The sequence below is a fragment of the Mus musculus genome, chromosome 14 (genome assembly GCF_000001635.26).
Source record: "Mus musculus strain C57BL/6J chromosome 14, GRCm38.p6 C57BL/6J".
NCBI lineage: Eukaryota > Metazoa > Chordata > Mammalia > Rodentia > Muridae > Mus > Mus musculus.
Window position 1 is genome coordinate 6,537,278 of NC_000080.6, and position 22,662 is coordinate 6,559,939.

The 22,662-nt window shown below is 44.3% G+C and overlaps 1 long non-coding RNA gene across 1 annotated transcript; it reads right to left on the bottom strand.

The window, feature by feature from the left end:
* Positions 1 to 3,837: 3,837 nt before the first annotated feature.
* Positions 3,838 to 21,017, bottom strand: Gm52091. Its single transcript, XR_003950985.1, has 3 exons — positions 20,989 to 21,017; positions 12,036 to 12,176; positions 3,838 to 3,881 (listed from the first exon to the last, which is right to left on the bottom strand). It is a non-coding gene; the product is annotated as a predicted gene, 52091 (long non-coding RNA).
* Positions 21,018 to 22,662: the final 1,645 nt, after the last annotated feature.

Consider the following 22,662-nt stretch of genomic DNA (forward strand, 5'->3'; position numbering starts at 1 on the left):
GTGACAACACAGAAGATTCTAGTTCTATCCTAGATACAAGAGATTCTCCAAGGAAGGCATTACTGATGATGTCACTAGCAACTGCCATGATCTACCTGCTAACTAGTTCTGCCCAGCTTGGTCCTTTTCTGGGGTGCCTCTCCTGGAGCCTCTCATGGACCCGTGGGATCCCCTTTGGCAACCTCTCCTTCCAAAGCTGGAGAATTCTACTGCTTCATTAGATGTCATGTGCTTTTGAGGGGGAACGTTGGTTAGGACTCTGACATGCTTAAGAGATTTTGTTAGCACCCAAATCTCTGGGGACTGTGGATGTAGTAGATGTTTCACAACCATAAATATGCCATCTGAGTCAATTCATGTGACATACACTCCAATTTCCCAGGGTTTTCCTGTCTCACAGAGGCAAATATCTTTTTTCTATATGCTTAATTGTATAAAACCTGGATAATATTTTCTAACTGTGCATTCCTTGATAGTGTGCATTTTTTCCATATATATATATCCATGGGTTTCACAAAATCTCTTATTTACAATCCTATCTTTTACAAGGAAAACTCCCTGTTCTTTGAAACATAGGGGATCAACTCCAGGGCAAATATAAATGGTAAACTTGCTGTCCCATCTTCAAAACATTATCTTGCACATGGTCCTGTTCTCAAATACAACCAGACAATTTAAGTGGGCATCAGAGAGCAAAGGTCATCCCTGACTTTACATTACTACATTTTAGCCTCATTGCAATAACTTCTCCAATATCTGTTTTCCGGAATTGAGAAGTTGAGCAATAAGGATGTTGCTGGTTGTACCGTGATACTGTACTCACAGCAAGTATAAGACTCAGGAGGTAGGGCAGGGAGTGCAATGGCCTGAGTTGAAATGAAACCTCAATTTTAATGTGTCTATAAGTTCAGGATGCTGTCCCTTGACATTATCATCTCTGGCTTCTGTGTTCTTATGCTGGGTCTGCTGAATCTGTGCTATAATGCCCGCTAACCTCACAGATAAAGAGTGAAAAACTACGTATGTCATAGATTTAAGAGTGAAAAATCATGTATGTCTTCTTTGGGAAACCATCTGAATTTCACTCCCTTCTTGAGCCAAACAATATCAATATGCAGAGCTCAAAAATCACGGGGAGAAAAAAAAATCACGGGGAGATAGGTGATAGCTTCAAAGTTGAGGGCTTTTTCTTCCAATTAGGGCGCATATTTTTTTCAATGTCATTTTTCCTTTTCTCTTTCACTGAGGGTAGCTTGTGTGTTTGCTGGCCTAACGGGTCCTGGATCCAACAACAAGGGGCTCACTCTATACAGGATCAATTTTACCAAGAAAAGGCTTGTTGCAGAATCATGCCATGGCACCAACAAGGTCAACTACACTGTCTTAGGTCCAGCTGACCTGGTATAGGACAGAAGACCTGAGCTATCTGGGGAAAGGAAGCAGCATGCAGTGTCACACAGCTCTCTCTGATGCAACTGCTAGACCTAGAATAGGTATGTTTGTTTGTTTGTTTGTTTATTATTAATACATTAAAAATAGGGTAGAGTTGTTACATGGCTCTAATCCCAGCACTTAGAAGGTTTTTAAACAATTGTTTTTGTTAGTATTCATGATGTTTCTATTGGTTTTGTTTTGAACTCACCCAGCTATTTGCACTGGACACAGAAAATTAAGCACATTCTCTGTACAGTCCTATCACTCATTTTAATCAGTGATTTTACTCTTAGCAACCACTCCTCAGATGATCTAATTTCTCATTTTAAAATTAGTAAAACAGTCATAAAGACATTTGTTAACTTGTATGTTCTCATGTAACCAATTCATCATGACTGTAGTGTGGCATTCCAATCTTTGGAATACCCAAGCTTCTATTTTTGAAATGACAGGCCTCTGTGGAAGACTCCATTAGCTGGCAGAGGGCCTGGAATGGCTGCCGCCTGAAGGCCAAGGCTGCCCCTCCAGTGTCTCTGGAACCTGAGGCAGAGCTCAGCCAACAACACAGGAACACTTGTCCACAGCTGGTTCAGTACTGTATTTTGGATGGGCCCTGAAACCTGGATGAACAGAGGTCTCTAGAGGCCTGGTGAAGGTGAGCACGAACACTTAGACTTGAGGAGAATAATGGATCTTTGGGATGCACGTCTTTCTTTTTTATTTATCTTTGCTATGTCATAGTTTATGTCAATAAAAAAGGCACCCTACTTTACAACATCTAGTCTCTCTGTGTGTTAAAGTGATTGCCATTGTATGCACACTAGAATTACTAGAACAATACATTTTGTCCCATTTTGTTAAATAATTAAATATTTTTGTATTGATATCTTTTTACTTACTCACTTTACACTCTGCTTTTTGCCCCCTGACACCCATATTCTTTCCCCAATATTGCTGGCCGCTTCTTTTCTGAAGGAATATGGGGCAACTATCTCAGGTCATCCCTTCTCCTACCAAAGCTAAGTGACCCTGTCCTGGAGAAAGGTGCTGAGGGTGCTGGTAATGAATGACTTCTGCTTGGATTTCTTCTTGCTCCACTTGGCTGGCTTTGAGCAGTTCTTGCAGAACTGTCCTTGAACTTGGTACTTCATCCTGATGGTCCATATGAAGCACTTGTTTTATTAATGTTCTTGAGAGTATTTTTCCTTCAAACCTACTCCCACTAGTATACTAACAATGACAAAGGAAATGAGATATGAGACATCTATTCCAGGAGTTTCCAATTGTTCTCAGACCAGCAGTAGAGAAGCCCACAAAGCTGGCAAAGGTAAGTGAGGTCACACAGGTACCTTAGAGCATACTGCTGTTTTCCTGCTGCTTTCCTAAAGAATGTTCTAGAGGATTATCATATCTAGACTCCCATAGATTCGTGTGCACTGGACACCAAAGGGCTCAACATACTTTGCTTTTGTCACTCAGCTTCCTCAAGTATAAAAAGTCCCACCATTTTAGAGGGATTTGAAGGTATAAATAAGTCCCAGTGGCTAGAGGTTCCTCAAAAAATTTGTGAGAACAGAGAACTGCTTGAGAATCAGAGAGACCAAATGCTTACCAAGAGCAAAATCATAGCTCAATAAATAAGAAAATCTGAGTAATAAACCATCAAGTGAAAAAGGAAAGTTGCACGCCATTCACCAGTAAGGTTGGTACATGGCCTTCAGGTAGATCTATGTGGGAATTTCTGAGGAACCTCCATATTGATTTCCATAGTTGTCATAGCAGTTTGCAGTCCTACCAGAAATGGAAGAATGTTCCTGTTTCTTTAAATTCTGACCATGTGTTTTCACAGAAGTTTTTGATCTTGGCATTCTTCACTAGAAAGTATACTGCTGGACACCAACCTCAGGGTCATTTTGGTTTTATTCCCTGAAGATTAAGGACGTTGCAGACTTCTTCAGTGCTCTCAGCCATTCAAGATTCATTGTGAATTTTTTGTGTAGTTCTATACCCCATTTTTAGATGGTGTTCTTAGCTCTTATGGTGGCTAGCTACTTGAATTCTTTATATATTTTGTATATTAGCCGTGCATTGGATGGGGAGTTGGTAAACATTATTTCCGAATATGTAGCTTGCCTTTTTGTCCTATTGGCTATGCCCTTTGTCTTACAGAAGCTTTTCAGTTTCTTGTGGCCCATTTATAAATTTTGATGTTAGAACCTGAGCTATTGGAGTTCGTTTATGATATTTATCTCCATTCCCATGAGTTTGAGGCTCTTTCCTGCTTTCTCTTCCATTAGATTCAGTGGGGATTTGGCTGCACTGATGAATCTGCCTTTAGTTTTAGCTTCAATAGCTGCTTGGCTGGACTTTTTGGTCCTGGAGTTCATAAGCCTTCTGCTTTAGTGTGGAAATTCTGGAGTTGCTTGAGACCATTCTGATCATCACCCCTAAAAGAGAGAGAAGCCTTGCATATTATCAGGTTTATTCTGGCCAAAATGCAGAAGAGTATATTTCTCTTGTCCTATTTTGAAAGGACAGCTGACTATCTCTCTGATGCTTATTTTCTGGATGGAAAGACTTCCTATGCAATAGGTCTGCAGTGTCAAAGACATATAGGTTAAAATACTCATAGATGTTTTTTGTTTCACCAGGCAACCAAGGCATACTATGCTTTCTCTTCTCTCTTCTGTCTTCTCTCTCCTCTCTTCTTTCTCCTCTCTCCTCCCTCCTCCCTTCTCCCTTCTCCCCTTCTCCCTTCCCTTATTCTCATTCTCTCTCTCTCTCTCTCTCTCTCTCTCTCTCTCTCTCTCTCTCTCTCTCTCTCTTTCTTTCTTTCTTCCTCTATCTCCCTCTCTCCCTCTCTCCTGATGGAGCCTAAACTTTGATGGCCTGATTTCTCCTATTCAGAGAGAAAAACAAAAGATTCCTTGGAGATTCATGTGGAGAAAAGGGATTTTCTGGGACTTCCTGCCATTCTCTCTGTGAGGGAGTGAAATTAAGTTAATCAGATACATTTGGATACATATTAGCTTTATTTAGCGTTATTCTGGCTAAGTCTTGAGCCTAAAGGAGATACTTGCTAGCAGAGTAAGTTTCTTGGTTTTCTTTCTTGCTAGCTTTGGAATATAGTCCAGTGTTAGTGAATATAGGCATAATTTAAATTTTAGCCCAAAAAGTATTTGGGGAATTGGGTGTGGTGCTGCACACCTGTATTCACAACAACTAGGTGAGGAAAGAGGGCCCAGATTGGGGAGCCAGCATAAGCTACATATTGAGACTCTGGATCCAGAGACAGAAGAAAAAAATGGGGGCTGGGATGTAGATCTGGGACAGAGCATATGCCAGTGCAAGGCTTGCCCTAGCATCACTAAAGTAAATAAGTAAGTAGAATCAAAGTGTTTTGCTGTTGAGAATGAGCGATTAGAAGATATTTAGCAAAGCAGTCCTTAATCTTGGGTGGGAGTGGGTAGCAGATAGGTAGTTAGAATTCGAGCTCAGTTTAAAAATGTGGGAGTATTTACAAAATACCTTAAGTGGAGAGAGGCTTGACTATACGTCATTGCCTAAAATTGGTTTTTATTTTCAAATGGTTCTGTACCTGTTGGCATTAACTGATGGCAGTATACCAGTTAATAGTCCAGAATTAATGGACACTTAGAAAGAGAAGTGTTTCAAAGCAAAAAGGCCACAATACAAGCTAGAGGTTGTACAGTTCCCCTTTCTGCCTGGATGGTGAGTCTTTGCCCTTGTGAACTAGGACCACAGAAGTTCCTGTAATCGACAGCACTGTTGCTCACGGAATGTTTTGTTATCGGCGTAACAACTAAGAAAATTGACCCAGGGCAAACGTTTTGAATGTTAAGTTCTGACTATGGAATACATAGTGATTGCTGAGTCAGTTCCATATTGCTGCCAGGGCAGCCTTCCAGTCTGTGCTGATTCCATCTGTAGTCCTTTGGTTCTGGACTGATCAGGAACATGAGCCCTGCACCATGGCTTCTCAAGTACCCACTCATGGTTTTCAAGATATGACACATAACTCTTAAGTTCTATCACAATTGAAGGTAAAACCGTAGGACATGGGATTAGACACTTTAAGTGTAGGAAGCCGCCCTCACATTCGCTGTTGCAAGATGGCGCTGACATCCTGTGTTCTAAGTGGTAAAAAAATAATCTGCGCATGTGCCAAGGGTAGTTTTCCACTACATGTGCTCTGCCTTCCCCGTGACGACAACTCGGCCGATGGGCTGCAGCCAATCAGGGAGTAATACATCCTAGGCGGAGAATAATTCTCCTAAAAGGGGACGGGGTTTCGCCATTCTCTCTTGCTCTCTTGCTCTGGCTCTTGCTTCTTGCTCCTGAAGATGTAAGCAATAAAGCTCTTGTGCTCTTGAGCTCTTGCTCTTGCACTCTTGCTCCTGAAGATGTAAGCAATAAAGTTTTGCCGCAGAAGATTCTGGTTTGCTGTGTCTTTCCTGGCTGGTCGCGAGAACGCGGGTAAGATTTAAGTGACTCATGATTCTGCTTGTGTGCAATTGATTAGTTCAAAATACCTGTAAGTAGTAATAGAGTGTTCATAAAGTTTTAATCATCTTTGGCTTATGTCTCTTGTACTTTGGGAGTGATGGTATGGCACCTTATTAAGAAGAAAACTGACTGGGGGTTCAGCTTTACTCCTTTCTGTTTAACCCTGACGGTAGCATCTATACACTGTATGGCCAAGACTCTTTCTTGCTTTTGTTTGTTTGTTTGTTTGTTTGTTTGAAACAAGATCTTGCTGTGTAGCCCTTGCGGGCCTGTTACAATGTAGCCCAGACTGGCTTCCAGCTCTTGGGAGCACTCATACCTTAAACTCCAACATGCAAGCTTTCAACAAGATTAGTGATATGTTCTACATGGAAGTTTTATTGTATAGCCCAGGCTGGCTTCACATTTCAGAGGCTTGCTGGCATCTGCCTCTGGAATTCTGCAACCAAAGGTGTGCACTACAATGGCTCACCAATGAAGATCTCAAAGTAACAGTAATAAAAGGGAATTCGTGAGCAGCAGGGGAGAAATTATTTGAAAATCTAAAACACTAAAGAAAGTCAAGGAACTTTTTATAAACCAAATGAGACAATATGCCATGTATTTGAAATGGTAGTAGCCATTTCGAGAAATAGAGTTTGATGCTGGAGACCTGCCATAAATTCCAAGTCAGATTGGGCCTGAGGTGTACTAGGGGACTCCCTCAAAACAAAGAAACAAACTGAACAAAGAAAAGGCAAGTGCATGTCCCTTAGGTCAGAGAACCACTGTGAAAGCTTTTAACTAGGAGAAGCAGTTAGTAGGTCAGAAACTATTTTAAATTGGGGATTCCTTGAAAGTTTCTCAGAAGCAATGGGCTTCCACCAGGCTTTTCCCCTGAGCTGCCTTTAGTGGGAAATGAGGCAGCTTTCCTTTCTTTGCCTACACAGTATTTTCAGCCATCCTGGGTTTCCTCTACAGCTGCAGATGCTGTTGAGTTGCAGTCATTTACTTAGCAGGAACCAGCTTAGACTGGCTTTGCTTTTCAAAGTTACAGGCCTTAGGAGCTGGCTACTGAATTCTGTGTTGATCAGAGCGGGCTGCAAGGCTAGGTTTTTATAAGTAACAGATGCCTGCACTTTGAGGAATTAATTGCCTGGCTCCTGGATGTGAAGCTGTGCAATGTGTCTCTAAGCAATCATCATCCTTTCAAAGAGTAAGAAATGGAACCCGTCTTCTTTCCCAAATAGGCATGGGCCTTAGACCACCTTTCACTTCAGTCACCCTTGACTGGATTCTGGGAAATGTTGCTATATAAAACCTGAAAGTTTAATGTGTAGGTTGAAATACAGGATAGCTGCCAAAGTGACCTTTCACTATATAGAGTGTGGGGAAGAGAACATTAGAATCATAATCACCTTTTGGTCCCAGCTTGTGCCCTCTGTCTTCTTTACATTAAAAGGAAAAGTCTGAACTGTGTTAGGCCTTTTACTAGGGGTCTTTGTCTTGACTTGTCTGTGACCAAATAGTCAGACTAAGACAAAGGTCAATAAAAGGGCATTGTTTTGTTTTTGGCTGTGTATAGGCTTTCTGTACTCTAGGCACTGATCTGGATCTCCGACCAAGGCCATTTAATGCTATTGTTTCTTAGAAAGTTCTCGGCAGTGTGTACTTGTAGGTACAGAAGTTCATATTATAGGGCCAGAAGGACTTTTGAAGTCCATTTTACCCCATGTTTTCCCTCGCTAAAGGGAATAACTGAAGCACAAGAGAGGCTGTCTCTGTGTTTGAGAAACATGGCAGCACTCTCTTGCTGAATGACCTAAAGGGATTTCACGTTTTCAGTGTAGTTAAAATCTCTTAGAGCTGGCAGGGGATCATTGCTGGGCTTAAGGTTGCACCTGAAACCTGAAAGAATCAAAACCCCAAATCTTAGTTTCCAGGAATTTTCAAGGTCAAGGCTAAGTGACAAACTAAAGGAGGAACCTGAAGGGCTAAAAGAATTGATCTACTGAAGAGAGCAACCCCCCCCCCAAGTCAGTAGAGAATTCACCATTGGAAAATCACTAACAGCACTGTGAAGTTTTCTAAGGTGGACAGCAGGAAGCCTGTGCTTTTCCTACCCTCTCCCTCAGCCCCTCTTCCCCACCTGTGTAGGATTTTGAGGTCGAATGTGCATTGTGCACTGCTGCTGCAAGGTAGCTCTTCCCTGTGGCTGTGCTGAAGCAGCTGGCCAGGGAAGCCTGGGAGCTGAGGCTCCAGCCTGTGGATTCTCTTTCCTCAGACTTTAGTCTGGACCAGGGAGAGGTGTTCTCTCCTGTGGATGTGTGTATATATATTCTTTGCTTTGTACTTTGTTCACGTAGTTCAATGCATTCTTCCAGGCATTCTGGATGGGCGCTTTAGCCTAGACATTTATTTCGGCATGTTGTCATCTTGGGCTGCATGCATGTCCTCTCTTGTTTCTGAGTCCTCACCATGCCCTTCCCAGCTTCCTGTTAGCCAAAGGGAATCACTCTTTCTGAACCAAAAGCTCTCAGAGCAGAGCTGAACCTCCCAGAAAATGCTCTTCTCTACCTAATGCGCCAGATGGGGGTGGGCCCAAAGCTAAACAGCACTGTAGAGGTGGCCTAAAGGCCCGGAACCCCCAGGCAGAGGTGCGGAGGTAAGGTCCTAGCAATAGTGCTGAGTGAGGGTCCATGAGACCGAGTTCTTCTCCCGGGCAGAGGGAACTTTTACTTAGCTGGAGTTGTACTTTGTGGTCCGAGTATGTGGAGGGATTCGGGGTCCAGAGTGCACCCCAGAACATAGGAGATAGCTCCATGTCCCCCTTTCCCTCAGGAGCCTTCTCCTCACTCCTGCTGCCTAGAACAAGGGGAGGAGGATCTCCACTGCCTGACCTGCTGCTTCATGCCCCTTCCTATCTCTACTCTATTTCCTCTGAGCCCTCCAGACCCTAGGAGGAGTGAGAGGGAGGTCCTTCGAGGCGTATCTCGACATCTGTCATCTCATTCTGGTGCTGGTCATATCCTGGGTCAGCAACACCAGAACATCCCAAGGCTGGGTGCCCAGGCGTGAAGTGCACAGAGGACCCAAGAGGTCTAGGCAGGGGAGGCTTGTGATCCAGGGTCCCGGGTCCAGGGTGCTGCGCAGAGGGGATCGCAGAAGATGGTGCTAGCTAGGGGCAGGGCTCAGACTTTCGGGCAGAGCCCAGCAGCTGACCACAGCCCCTGGGGCACTGCTGTGTCCCTGCAGGAATCAGAGAGGATGCCTGGGCCTGCAGCCAGCACCACCCTCAGGGCTTCGCAGGAGGAGCTGTCCCTGAGGCTAGTGTGGTTTGCCCCACTGCTGCAGGACCTGGAGAGGATTCATCCTACAGTGAATTGGAACAGGAGGGGCCCCAGAAGCTGATCCATAAAGTGTCCACCTCTGAACAGATGGGGACCAAGGTAAGGCTCGGCCGTGGACCTGTGAGAGGGCTGTGGGCAGAGGGAATGCTCTGGGAGATCCCTGGAAGTGGTATCCAGAAGAGTGGTGCAGGGGGGCCGGGGGGGGGGGCGGCCTGGATGGGGCGTGGCCTGGCGCAGAGGACTGGAAGGTGCTCTAGGGATTCAAGAGGTGTGTTGAAGAGATATCTATGGTGTGTTCTGGAACACTTGTCTAGCTATCATAGCAAGCATCTTGAAGCACGGTTAGAGCCGGGTGGCAAGATCCCACCTAGGAAACTTAAAGGGAGTTTGGTTGTTCACCCATGAGCTGCATGCTATGGAAGCCCTGCTGGAAGCTGTATTCTGCCAGCCACTGTGCTTTCCCACCCACAGCAAGCTGAGCAGCTTGAGTCTCTCAGTCAGTTTCCCTGGTGTGCTGTGCCCACAGGCTGCCCAGGCTTCTGTGTTCCAGGTTCCCTCAAAGTGTAGGGCTCAGACATCCATGGTGGTTCATCACAAATTAATTTCTTTAGGGTATTTCAGGGTGTGGTAGTGCTTTTGTGGCATTTTTGTGCTGATTAGTCTCAAAGTTGAGCTTTCCTTTAATAATGAAGGCAGAGGCTACTGGATGTTAAGGGACTTAGATATTCTAAAGTTCTTCTTAGTTTAGAAGTCTTCAACACCTAGACTGTCGTTGGTGGAGGAGTTAAAGCAAGATTTTGAGGAGGGAAATGATTAAATTAGTGGATGCTCCCTCTAGTAACAGATTTGCAAAAGCAATTCATCCACACTAATTTCATGACATTTAACTGCCTAAGGTTTATGGGAGTCTTACATGGAAACAGTTTGGATTAGTGTTTGTTTGAGCATGTGCTGGCATCTAAAATTCAGTAGATGTATACATGACAATGACTTCAGTTACCAGAGTCAAAGGTTGCTTCAGCCATGTTTACTCAGACATCTTGGAACTACTGTTTAATGGAGACGGATTTGAAGTTCATAGCATTTGTAATTTTTCTGAATTTCGATTTTTTGAAAACTAAAGCTAACCATACATTTAACTTGTGAAAAATTATTCAAAACAAAACAAAACAAAAACAAAAATAAACAAACCAAAAGACCCAAAACCCTGGCCGGACAGTGGTGGCACAAGCCTTTAATCCCAGCACTCCTGAGGCAGAGGCAGGCAGATTTCTGAGTTCAAGACTGGTCTACAAAGGTTGTTCCAAGACAGCCAGGACTATGCAGAGAAACCCTGTGTCATAAAAAACAAACAAACAAAAAAACAACAAAACGAACAAACAAACCTGAAAAAGTGAGTTAAAGAGAAAAATAGCAGGTTTCAAATTTGGCATATCATATACTTATATGCAATGGTCAAAATTCCATGCCTATTAATATCAATATCGGCAAGTAAGATTCATGCCATTTGAAAAAAAAATTAGGGATGGCATAAATTGAACTGAGGAAGTAAGATTGAACAAAAAATTTGATAGAGGGCACTATTAAGTTGTTGGCTTAATGAACATGAAAGATTGTAATGTTTAATTTTTGGATAAAGCATGTTTATGACGGCTACAATAAATCTAAGAAAATGTTTTTGTTTGTTTGTTTTTGTTTTGTTGTTGTTGTGGTTTTTTGAGACAGTGTTTCTCTGTATAGCCCTGGCTGTCCAGGAACTCACTTTGTAGACCAGGCTCTCCTCAAACTCAGAAATCTGCCTGCCTCTGACACCTGAGTGCTGGGATTAAAGGTGTTTGGGTTTGTTGTTGTTGTTGTTGTTTTTTTTTTTTTTTTTTTGGACTTTCTGAGAAATATTGCCACGATTATGGCTAATTATCAAGTTTTGGAATACTGCTTCTGATATTCATATCAGAATATCAGGAAATCTGCATTTTATACTGGCTCATATGTCAGTATTTATAAAAAATGGTTTTGTGTTCAAACATCTGAAGTCACAGTAATAAGTTGCTAAGACTAATGGGCCTCTGCCTCATGGCCCACCTCCTGCAGTTCAGGCTGTAACTTGTGCTGTGGTACCCATCACTGTGGTACTCCAGGCTGTAGCTTGTGCTGTTGTGCCCATCATGGTGGCTCTTAGCTCACATACTGCTCCTGAGAGGAGAAGGTGAGGTCTGTGGAGGAGGTAATTTAAGTAGAGCTACTAAAGGTAACAGTGGGTTCCTAGTCTTTGGGAATTATCCAGGTAAGAAGAGAAACACCCTTAGGAGAATGAAGATATTTCCTCATCTTCTCCCTAGGAGTATAAGGTGAGAGAGGCTTGAATAGAGGCACAGGCCCCAGATTTGGCTAAGGCTTAGTTGGTTTTGAGGCCACACTAACAGTGTTTTCTCAGTCATCCTGAAGATACATCAAGACCCTCTAAGTATGATGGGTTAGGATTACTAATAGTGCGTTTAGTTCTGCATTCAAACACTTATACATACTACATGCTTACATATAGATGTGCAAATGTGCTCCTGATCGAGTTGTGTAGTTAGGTGTATGGCCCACAGGTGAGTGTGTTGTTCATAGAACTTGAAAATATTTGAGGGGGAGGAGCAAGGACTCGGACTGTAAGGTGCTTGCTGTGTAAGTGGAGGAACTGAGGCACATCCCCAAAACTCATGTGTCTTTGTTGCCTTTTTGTTGCTGTGATAAAAATACCTTGACCAGGAGAGCTTATAGAAGATTGTTTTGGGGCTTTTACTTCCAAAAGCATAAGAGGTCATCCTGGTGTGGAGGCATGGCTGCATGAGGCAGGCATAGCAGTAGAAGCAGGAAGCTGCAGCATGATGCACTGAAGGCCTGGAACAGAGAGAGCCAACTGAGAGCAGTGTGAAGCTTTAAATTCACAGACCCTGCCCCCCCCCCAAGTGAGGTACTTCCTCCAGAAAGAAACTCCTAATTCTTTCCCAAATAATGCCACTGACTGAGGACCAAGTATTTACATTCCATAGACTGAGGGCATGCTTGTGTGGAGTGGGGTTAGGGAGGGGTCAGGGATGGGGGCAATCATTCTTTTTTTTTTTTTCCATTTTTTATTAGGTATTTAACTCATTTACATTTCCAATGCTATACCAAAAGTCCCCATATCCACCCACCCCCACTCCCCTGCCCCCCCACTCCCCCTTTTTGGCCCTGGTATTCCCCTGTACTGGGGCATATAAAGTTTGCAAGTCCAATGGGCCTCTCTTTCCAGTGATGGCCGACTAGGCCATCTTTTGATATATATGCAGCTAGAGTCAAGAGCTCCGGGGTACTGGTTAGCTCATAATGTTGTTCCACCTATAGGGTTGCAGATCTCTTTAGCTCCTTGGCTACTTTCTCTAGCTCCTCCATTGGGAGCCCTATGATCCATCCATTAGCTGACTGTGAGCATCCACTTCTGTGTTTGCTGGGCCCCGGCATAGTCTCACAAGAGACAGCTACATCTGCGTCCTTTCAATAAAATCTTGCTAGTGTATGCAATGGTGTCAGCGTTTGGATGCTGATTATGGGGTGGATCCCTGGCTATGGCAGTCTCTACATGGTCCATCCTTTCATCTCAGCTCCAAACTCCGTCTCTGTAACTCCTTCCATGGGTGTTTTGTTCCCAAATCTAAGGAGGGGCATAGTGTCCACACTTCAGTCTTCATTCTCCTTGAGTTTCATGTGTTTAGCAAATTATATCTTATATCTTGGGTATCCTAGGTTTGGGGCTAATATCCACTTATCAGTGAATACATATTGTGTGAGTTTCTTTGTGAATGTGTTACCTCACTCAGGATGATGCCCTCCAGGTCCATCCATTTGGCTAGGAATTTCATAAATTCATTCTTTTTAATAGCTGTAGTACTCCATTGTGTAGATGTACCACATTTTCTGTATCCATTCCTCTGTTGAGGGGCATCTAGGTTCTTTCCAGCTTCTGGCTATTATAAATAAGGCTGCTATGAACATAGTGGAGCATGTGTCCTTCTTACCTGTTGGGGCATCTTCTGGATATATGCCCAGGAGAGGTATTGCTGGATCCTCCGGTAGTACTATGTCCAGTTTTCTGAGGAACCGCCAGACTGATTTCCAGAGTGGTTGTACAAGCCTGCACTCCCACCAACAATGGAGGAGTGTTCCTCTTTCTCCACATCCTCGCCAGCATCTGCTGTCACCTGAATTTTTGATCTTAGCCATTCTGACTGGTGTGAGGTGGAATCTCAGGGTTGTTTTGATTTGCATTTCCCTGATGATTAAGGATGTTGAACATTTTTTCAAGTGCTTCTCTGCCATTCGGTATTCCTCAGGTGAGAATTCTTTGTTCAGTTCTGAGCCCCATTTTTTAATGGGGTTTTTTGATTTTCTGAAGTCCACCTTCTTGAGTTCTTTATATATGTTGGATATTAGTCCCCTATCTGATTTAGGATAGGTAAAGATCCTTTCCCAATCTGTTGGTGGTCTTTTTGTCTTATTGACGGTGTCTTTTGCCTTGCAGAAACTTTGGAGTTTCATTAGGTCCCATTTGTCGATTCTCGATCTTACAGCACAAGCCATTGCTGTTCTGTTCAGGAATTTTTCCCCTGTGCCCATATCTTCAAGGCTTTTCCCCACTTTCTCCTCTATAAGTTTCAGTGTCTCTGGTTTTATGTGAAGTTCCTTGATCCACTTAGATTTGACCTTAGTACAAGGAGATATGTATGGATCAATTCGCATTCTTCTACACGATAACAACCAGTTGTGCCAGCACCAATTGTTGAAAATGCTGTCTTTCTTCCACTGGATGGTTTTAGCTCCCTTGTCGAAGATCAAGTGACCATAGGTGTGTGGGTTCATTTCTGGATCTTCAATTCTATTCCATTGGTCTACTTGTCTGTCTCTATACCAGTACCATGCAGTTTTTATCACAATTGCTCTGTAGTAAAGCTTTAGGTCTGGCATGGTGATTCCGCCAGAAGTTCTTTTATCCTTGAGAAGACTTTTTGCTATCCTAGGTTTTTTGTTATTCCAGACAAATTTGCAAATTGCTCCTTCCAATTCGTTGAAGAATTGAGTTGGAATTTTGATGGGGATTGCATTGAATCTGTAGATTGCTTTTGGCAAGATAGCCATTTTTACAATGTTGATCCTGCCAATCAATGAGCATGGGAGATCTTTCCATCTTCTGAGATCTTCTTTAATTTCTTTCTTCAGAGATTTGAAATTTTTATCATACAGATCTTTCACCTCCTTAGTTAGAGTCACGCCAAGATATTTTATATTATTTGTGACTATTGAGAAGGGTGTTGTTTCCCTAATTTCTTTCTCAGCCTGTTTATTCTTTGTATAGAGAAAGGCCATTGACTTGTTTGAGTTTATTTTATATCCAGCTACTTCACCGAAGCTGTTTATCAGGTTTAGGAGTTCTCTGGTAGAATTTTTAGGGTCACTTATATATACTATCATATCATCTGCAAAAAGTGATATTTTGACTTCCTCTTTTCCAATTTGTATCCCCTTGATCTCCTTTTGTTGTCGAATTGCTCTGGCTAATACTTCAAGTACTATGTTGAAAAGGTAGGGAGAAAGTGGGCAGCCTTGTCTAGTCCCTGATTTTAGTGGGATTGCTTCCAGCTTCTCTCCATTTACTTTGATATTGGCTACTGGTTTGCTGTAGATTGCTTTTATCATGTTTAGGTATGGGCCTTGAATTCCTGATCTTTCCAAAACTTTTATCATGAATGGGTGTTGGATCTTGTCAAATGCTTTTTCTGCATCTAACGAGATGATCATGTGGTTTTTGTCTTTGAGTTTGTTTATATAATGGATTACATTGATGGATTTTCGTATATTAAACCATCCCTGCATCCCTGGAATAAAACCTACTTGGTCAGGATGGATGATTGCTTTAATGTGTTCTTGGATTCGGTTAGCGAGAATTTTATTGAGGATTTTTGCATCGATATTCATAAGAGAAATTGGTCTGAAGTTCTCTATCTTTGTTGGATCTTTCTGTGGTTTAGGTATCAGAGTAATAGTGGCTTCATAAAATGAGTTGGGTAGAGTACCTTCTACTTCTATTTTGTGAAATAGTTTGTGCAGAATTGGAATTAGATCTTCTTTGAAGGTCTGATAGAACTCTGCACTAAACCCATCTGGTCCTGGGCTTTTTTTGGTTGGGAGACTATTAATAACTGCTTCTATTTCTTTAGGTGATATGGGACTGTTTAGATGGTCAACTTGATCCTGATTCAACTTTGGTACCTGGTATCTGCCCAGAAATTTGTCCATTTCGTCCAGGTTTTCCAGTTTTGTTGAGTATAGCCTTTTGTAGAAGGATCTGATGGTGTTTTGGATTTCTTCAGGATCTGTTGTTATGTCTCCCTTTTCATTTCTGATTTTGTTAATTAGGATTTTGCCCCTGTGCCCTTTAGTGAGTCTAGCTAAGGGTTTATCTATCTTGTTGATTTTCTCAAAGAACCAACTCCTCGTTTGGTTAATTCTTTGAATAGTTCTTCTTGTTTCCACTTGGTTGATTTCACCCCTGAGTTTGATTATTTCCTGCCGTCTACTCCTCTTGGGTGAATTTGCTTCCTTTTTTTCTAGGGCTTTTAGATGTGTTGTCAAGCTGCTAGTATGTGCTGTCTCCCGTTTCTTCTTGGAGGCACTCAGCGCTATGAGTTTCCCTCTTAGAAATGCTTTCATTGTGTCCCATAGGTTTGGGTACGTTGTGGCTTCATTTTCATTAAACTCTAAAAAGTCTTTAATTTCTTTCTTTATTCTTTCCTTGACCAAGGTATCATTGAGAAGAGTGTTATTCAGTTTCCACGTGAATGCTGGCTTTCCATTATTTATGTTGTTATTGAAGATCAGTCTTAGGCCATGGTGGTCTGATAGGATACATGGGACAATTTCAATATTTTTGTATCTATTGAGGCCTGTTTTGTGACCAATTATATGGTCAATTTTGGAGAAGGTCCCGTGAGGTGCTGAGAAGAAGGTATATCCTTTTGTTTTAGGATAAAATGTTCTGTAGATATCTGTCAGGTCCATTTGTTTCATAACTTCTGTTAGTTTCACTGTGTCCCTGTTTAGTTTCTGTTTCCACGATCTGTCCTTTGAAGAAAGTGGTGTGTTGAAGTCTCCCACTATTATTGTGTGAGGTGCAATGTGTGCTTTGAGCTTTACTAAAGTGTCTCTAATGAATGTGGCTGCCCTTGCATTTGCTGCGTAGATATTCAGAATTGAGAGTTCCTCTTGGAGGATTTTACCTTTGATGAGTATGAAGTGTCCCTCCTTGTCTTTTTTGATAACTTTGGGTTGGAAGTCGATTTTATCCGATATTAAAATGGCTACTCCAGCTTGTTTCTTCAGTCCATTTGCTTGGAAAATTTTTTTCCAGCCTTTCACTCTGAGGTAGTGTCTGTCTTTTTCCCTGAGATGGGTTTCCTGTAAGCAGCAGAATGTTGGGTCCTGTTTGTGTAGCCAGTCTGTTAGTCTATGTCTTTTTATTGGGGAATTGAGTCCATTGATATTAAGAGATATTAAGGAAAAGTAATTGTTGCTCCCTTTTATTTTTGTTGTTAGAGTTGGCATTCTGTTCTTGTGGCTGTCTTCTTTTTGGTTTGTTGAATGATTACTTTCTTGGTTGTTCTAGGGCGTGATTTCTGTCCTTGTATTGCTTCTTTTCTGTTATTATCCTTTGAAGGGCTGGATTCGTGGAAAGATATTGTGTGAACTTGGTTTTGTCGTGGAATACTTTGGTTTCTCCATCTATGGTAATTGAGAGTTTGGCCGGGTATAGTAGCCTGGGCTGGCATTTGTGTTCTCTTAGTGTCTGTATAACATCTGTCCAGGCTCTTCTGGCTTTCATAGTCTCTGGTGAAAAGTCTGGTGTAATTCTGATAGGCCTTCCTTTATATGTTACTTGACCTTTCTCCCTTACTGCTTTTAATATTCTATCTTTATTTAGTGCATTTGTTGTTCTGATTATTATGTGTCGGGAGGAATTTCTTTTCTGGTCCAGTCTATTTGGAGTTCTGTATGCTTCTTGTATGATCATGGGCATCTCTTTTTTTATGTTTGGGAAGTTTTCTTCTATTATTTTGTTGAAGATATTAGCTGGCCCTTTAAGTTGAAAATCTTCATTCTCATCAATTCCTATTATCCGTAGGTTTGGTCTTCTCATTGTGTCCTGGATTACCTGGATGTTTTGAGTTAGGATCTTTTTGCATTTTGTATTTTCTTTGACTGTTGTGTCGATGTTCTCTATGGAATCTTCTGCACCTGAGATTCTCTCTTCCATTTCTTGTATTCTGTTGCTGATGCTCGCATCTATGGTTCCAGATCTCTTTCCTAGGGTTTCTATCTCCAGCGTTGCCTCGCTTTGGGTTTTCTTTATTGTGTCTACTTCCCCTTTTAGTTCTAGTATGGTTTTGTTCATTTCCATCACCTGTTTGGCTGTGTTTTCCTGCTTTTCTTTAAGAGCCTGTAACTCTTTAGCAGTGCTCTCCTGTAAATCTTTAAGTGACTTATGAAAGTCCTTCTTGATGTCCTCTATCATCATCATGAGAAATGTTTTTAAATCTGGGTCTAGATTTTCGGTTGTGTTGGGGTGCCCAGGACTAGGTGGGGTGGGAGTGCTGCGTTCTGATGATGGTGAGTGGTCTTGATTTCTGTTAGTAGGATTCTTACGTTTGCCTTTCGCCATCTGGTAATCTCTGAAGCTAGCTGTTTTAGTTGTCACTGTTAAGAGCTTGTTCTTCAGGTGACTCTGTTAGCCTCTATGAGCAGACCTGGAGGGTAGCACTCTCCTTAGTTTCAGTGGGCAGAGTATTCTCTGCAGGCAAGCTCTCTTCTTGCAAGGCAGGTACCCAGATATCTGGTGTTCGAACCAGACTCCTGGCAGAAGTTGTGTTCCACTCACTAGAGGTCTTAGGATCACGTGTGGAATCCTGTGTGGGCCCTTGCGGGTGTCAGGCGACTCAGCTGGCAAGGTAGCCGGGGCTCGAGTGGAGTGGAAGGGGTTTGTGCCCCAGATCAAGCCCGGGTAGCCTGCTTCCCTATGTACCGCAGTCTCAAGTTCCACGCGATTGGATTGGGGTAGGCGCTGTGTTCCACTCACCAGAGGTCTTAGGGTCCCGTGGGGAGTCCCGTGTGGGCCCTTGCGGGTGTTGGGCAAGACTCTGCTGTCAAGGTAGCCCGGGGCTCGAGTCTCGAGTCGAGCGGAAGGGACTTGTGCCCCAGATCAGACCCGGGTAGCCTGCTTCCCTATGTACCGCAGTCTCAAGTTCTGCGCGATTGGATTGGGGCAGGCACTGTGATCCACTCACCAGAGGTCTTAGGGTCCCGTGGGGAGTCCCGTGTGGACCCTTGCGGGTGTTGGGCAAGACTCTGCTGGCAAGGTAGCCCGGGGCTCGAGTCTCGAGTCGAGTGGAAGGGACTTGTGCCCCAGATCAGGCCCGGGTAGCCTGCTTCCCTATGTACCGCAGTCTCAAGTTCCGCGCGATTGGATTGGGGCAGGCACTGTGATCCACTCACCAGAGGTCTTAGGGTCCCGTGGGGAGTCCCGTGTGGACCCTTGCGGGTGTTGGGCAAGACTCTGTTGGCAAGGTAGCCCGGGGCTCGAGTCTCGAGTCGAGCAGAAGGGACTTGTGCCCCAGATCAGGCCCGGGTAGCCTGCTTCCCTATGTACCGCAGTCTCAAGTTCCGCGCGATTGGATTGGGGCAGGCACTGTGGTCCACTCACCAGAGGTCTTAGGGTCCCGTGGGGAGTCCCGTGTGGACCCTTGCGGGTGTTGGGCAAGACTCTGCTGGCAAGGTAGCCCGGGGCTCGAGTCACGAGTCGAGTGGAAGGGACTTGTGCCCCAGATCAGGCCCGGGTAGCCTGCTTCCCTATGTACCGCAGTCTCAAGTTCTGCGCGATTGGATTGGGGCAGGCACTGTGATCCACTCACCAGAGGTCTTAGGGTCCCGTGGGGAGTCCCGTGTGGACCCTTGCGGGTGTTGGGCAAGACTCTGCTGGCAAGGTAGCCCGGGGCTCGAGTCTCGAGTCGAGCGGAAGGGACTTGTGCCCCAGATCAGGCCAGGGTAGCCTGCTTCCCTATGTACAGCAGTCTCAAGTTCTGCGCGATTGGATTGGGGCAGGCACTGTGATCCACTCACCAGAGGTCTTAGGGTCCCGTGGGGAGTCCCGTGTGGGCCCTTGCGGGTGTTGGGCAAGACTCTGCTGGCAAGGTAGCCCGGGGCTCGAGTCTCGAGTCGAGCGGAAGGGACTTGTGCCCCAGATCAGGCCCGGGTAGCCTGCTTCCCTATGTACAGCAGTCTCAAGTTCCGAGCGATTGGATTGGGGCAGGCACTGTGATCCACTCACCAGAGGTCTTAGGGTCCCGTGGGGAGTCCTGTGTGGACCCTTGCGGGTGTTGGGCAAGACTCTGCTGGCAAGGTAGCCCGGGGCTCGAGTCACGAGTCGAGCGGAAGGGACTTGTGCCCCAGATCAGGCCCGGGTAGCCTGCTTCCCTATGTACCGCAGTCTCAAGTTCTGAGCGATTGGATTGGGGCAGGCACTGTGATCCACTCACCAGAGGTCTTAGGGTCCCGTGGGGAGTCCCGTGTGGACACTTGCGGGTGTTGGGCAAGACTCTGTTGGCAAGGTAGCCCGGGGCTCGAGTCTCGAGTCGAGCGGAAGGGCGGCAATCATTCTTATTCAGACCCCTCTACCACATTTGATAAAAGACAGGTGCTGGGGAGGCATTCACAGGAGGATCCCCATGAGTTGTTGGCCAAGCCAATCAGAGATTCAGGTTTAAGGATCAACCTTGTCCAAAAATTAAAGAGCAAAGTGACTAAAGAAGACAGCTGCAGGTCATAGTGATGCCACCCTTTAATCCCAGCACTTGGGAGGCAGAGGCAGGTGGATTTCTGAGTTTGAAGCCAGCCTGGTCTACAAAGTAAGTTCCAGGAAAGCCAGGGCTACACAGAGAAATCCTGTCTCAGAAGAAGAAGAAGAAGAAGAAGAAGAAGAAGAAGAAGAAGAGGAGGAGGAGGAGGAGGAGGAGGAGGAGGAGGAGGAGGAGGAGGAGGAGGGTCCCGTGGGGAGTCCTGTGTGGAGTCCCTTAGGGTCCCGTGGGGAGTCCTGTGTGGACCCTTGCGGGTGTTGGGCAAGACTCTGCTGGCAAGGTAGCCCGGGGCTCAAGTCACGAGTCGAGCGGAAGGGACTTGTGCCCCAGATCAGGCCCGGGTAGCCTGCTTCCCTATGTACCGCAGTCTCAAGTTCCGAGCGATTGGATTGGGGCAGGCACTGTGATCCACTCACCAGAGGTCTTAACCTTGTTTGAAATACTTTTTGTAAATATTTCATGATACACTAAAGTATTTGCATACTAAAATGGGCATTGCTTTACTTGAGATATTTGAAAAGTGTCTAGGCATTTTCTTAATTGAAAACATTGTACAAGCTGGCAATGGGTATTTTAATTATACTGCTCAGAAGGCTGAGGCAAGAGGATGGTAAATTTGACTATAGTCTGGCCTATCTTGTAAGGCCCTATCTCAAAACAACAATAAGACATGTATGTAGTCAGACATACTGTCTTAGTTAGGGTTTCATTTCTATGAAGAGACACCTTGACCAAGGCAACAGAGGGAGAACATTTAATTGGGGCTGGCTTACAGGTTCAGAGGTTCAGTCCATTATCATCAAGGCTGGAGCATGGCAGTATCCAGGCAGGCATGGTATAGGAATATTTGAGAATTCCACATCTTGTTCCAAAGTCAAGCAGGAGAAGACTAGCATCCAGGCAGCTAGGAGGAGAGTCTACAAGCCCACCCCCACACTGTGACACTTCTTCCAATAAGGCCATGCCTTCTTTAACAAGGCCATAACTCCTAATAGTGCCACTCCCTGGGCCAAGCATATTCAAACCCACACATACTAACAATACAAGAGGCTACAGGAAAGGATTCTAGCCATGAGAGAAATCCCATCTTCCACTGATCTCTGGTTTCCTCTCAGAGGCAATCGTAAGTGATGTTTTCTTGCGGTGCTTCCAGAAAATCTCTATGCACTTACAAGTGTTATATATTATTTATGTACAACATACACGTAAGAATATATATATATATATATATATATATATATATATGTATGTATGTATATATACACACATATAAACACACACGCATATATATATGCATTTATACATTTTTTTTACGATAACCAAATAACATGGTATATACCTGTAGTCCCAGCACCAGGGAAACTGATGCAGGAGGATTGCCTAAAGATCAAGGCTAACTTGGGTGACATAGTGAGACCCTCTCTCAAAAAATAGACATTTAGAAAATATCACTGTCTATTTTTGTATTCGTAGATATTTTTACACACACACAATGTGTATATATTCTGTTTAAAAACTGCTAGTAGGACTATTCCCTAATGGCTTTCTGTATATTTACTTCCTTCTTTTTAGTGATAGTAGGCCATTCAGATGAGCTGTGCTAAATTGCTTTCAGCAGTTCAAAGTTGGCAAAGTGTAGACAGTTTCATTTGGTTGAAATAACACGGTACGAGATCATTTAATTAATCATTTTAGTGGGAGGAAATTGATGGTTTTAGGACAGTACACTAATCTCACCATTTTGGGGGGCGGGGTAGTGTATAGGACAACTTTTAATGTAAAGAATAGGATGTGTGTGTGTGTGTGTGTGAGAGAGAGAGAGAGAGAGAGAGAGAGGGGGGGAGGGAGAGAGAAAGACACGGAGGAGGGAGAGGGAGGGAGGGAGAGAGAGAGACAGAGACAGAGAAACAGAGAGAGAGACAGAGACAGAGAAACACAGAGACAGACAGACAGACAGACAGACAGACAGACAGGCAGGCAGGCAGGCAGGCAGAGAAAAAGAAGTGTGCTGGCCAGCCGGCCACCATCCGGACCAGAGGACAGGTGTCCGCCTGGCTTGGGAGGCGGCCCCAGCCTCAGCAGCAGCGGTCGCCATCTTGGTTCCGGGACTCAGCAGAACTTAGGAAATTAGTCTGAACAGGTGAGAGGGTGTGCCAGAGAACCGGACAGCTTCTGGGACAGGCAGAAGCACAGAGCCGCTGAGGCAGCACCCTTGGCGGGCCGCAGACAGCCGGCCACCGTCCGGACCAGAAGACAGGTGTCCGCCTGGCTTGGGAGGCGGCCTCAGCCTCAGCAGCAGCGGTCGCCATCTTGATTCCGGGACTCCCTGGAACTTAGGAATTTAGTCTGCACAGGTGAGAGTCTGCACCACAGAAGCTGACAGCTTCTGGGAACTGCCAAAGCAACACGGCTTCTGAGAAAGTCCCTGTTTTGGGCCTTCTTCTTAG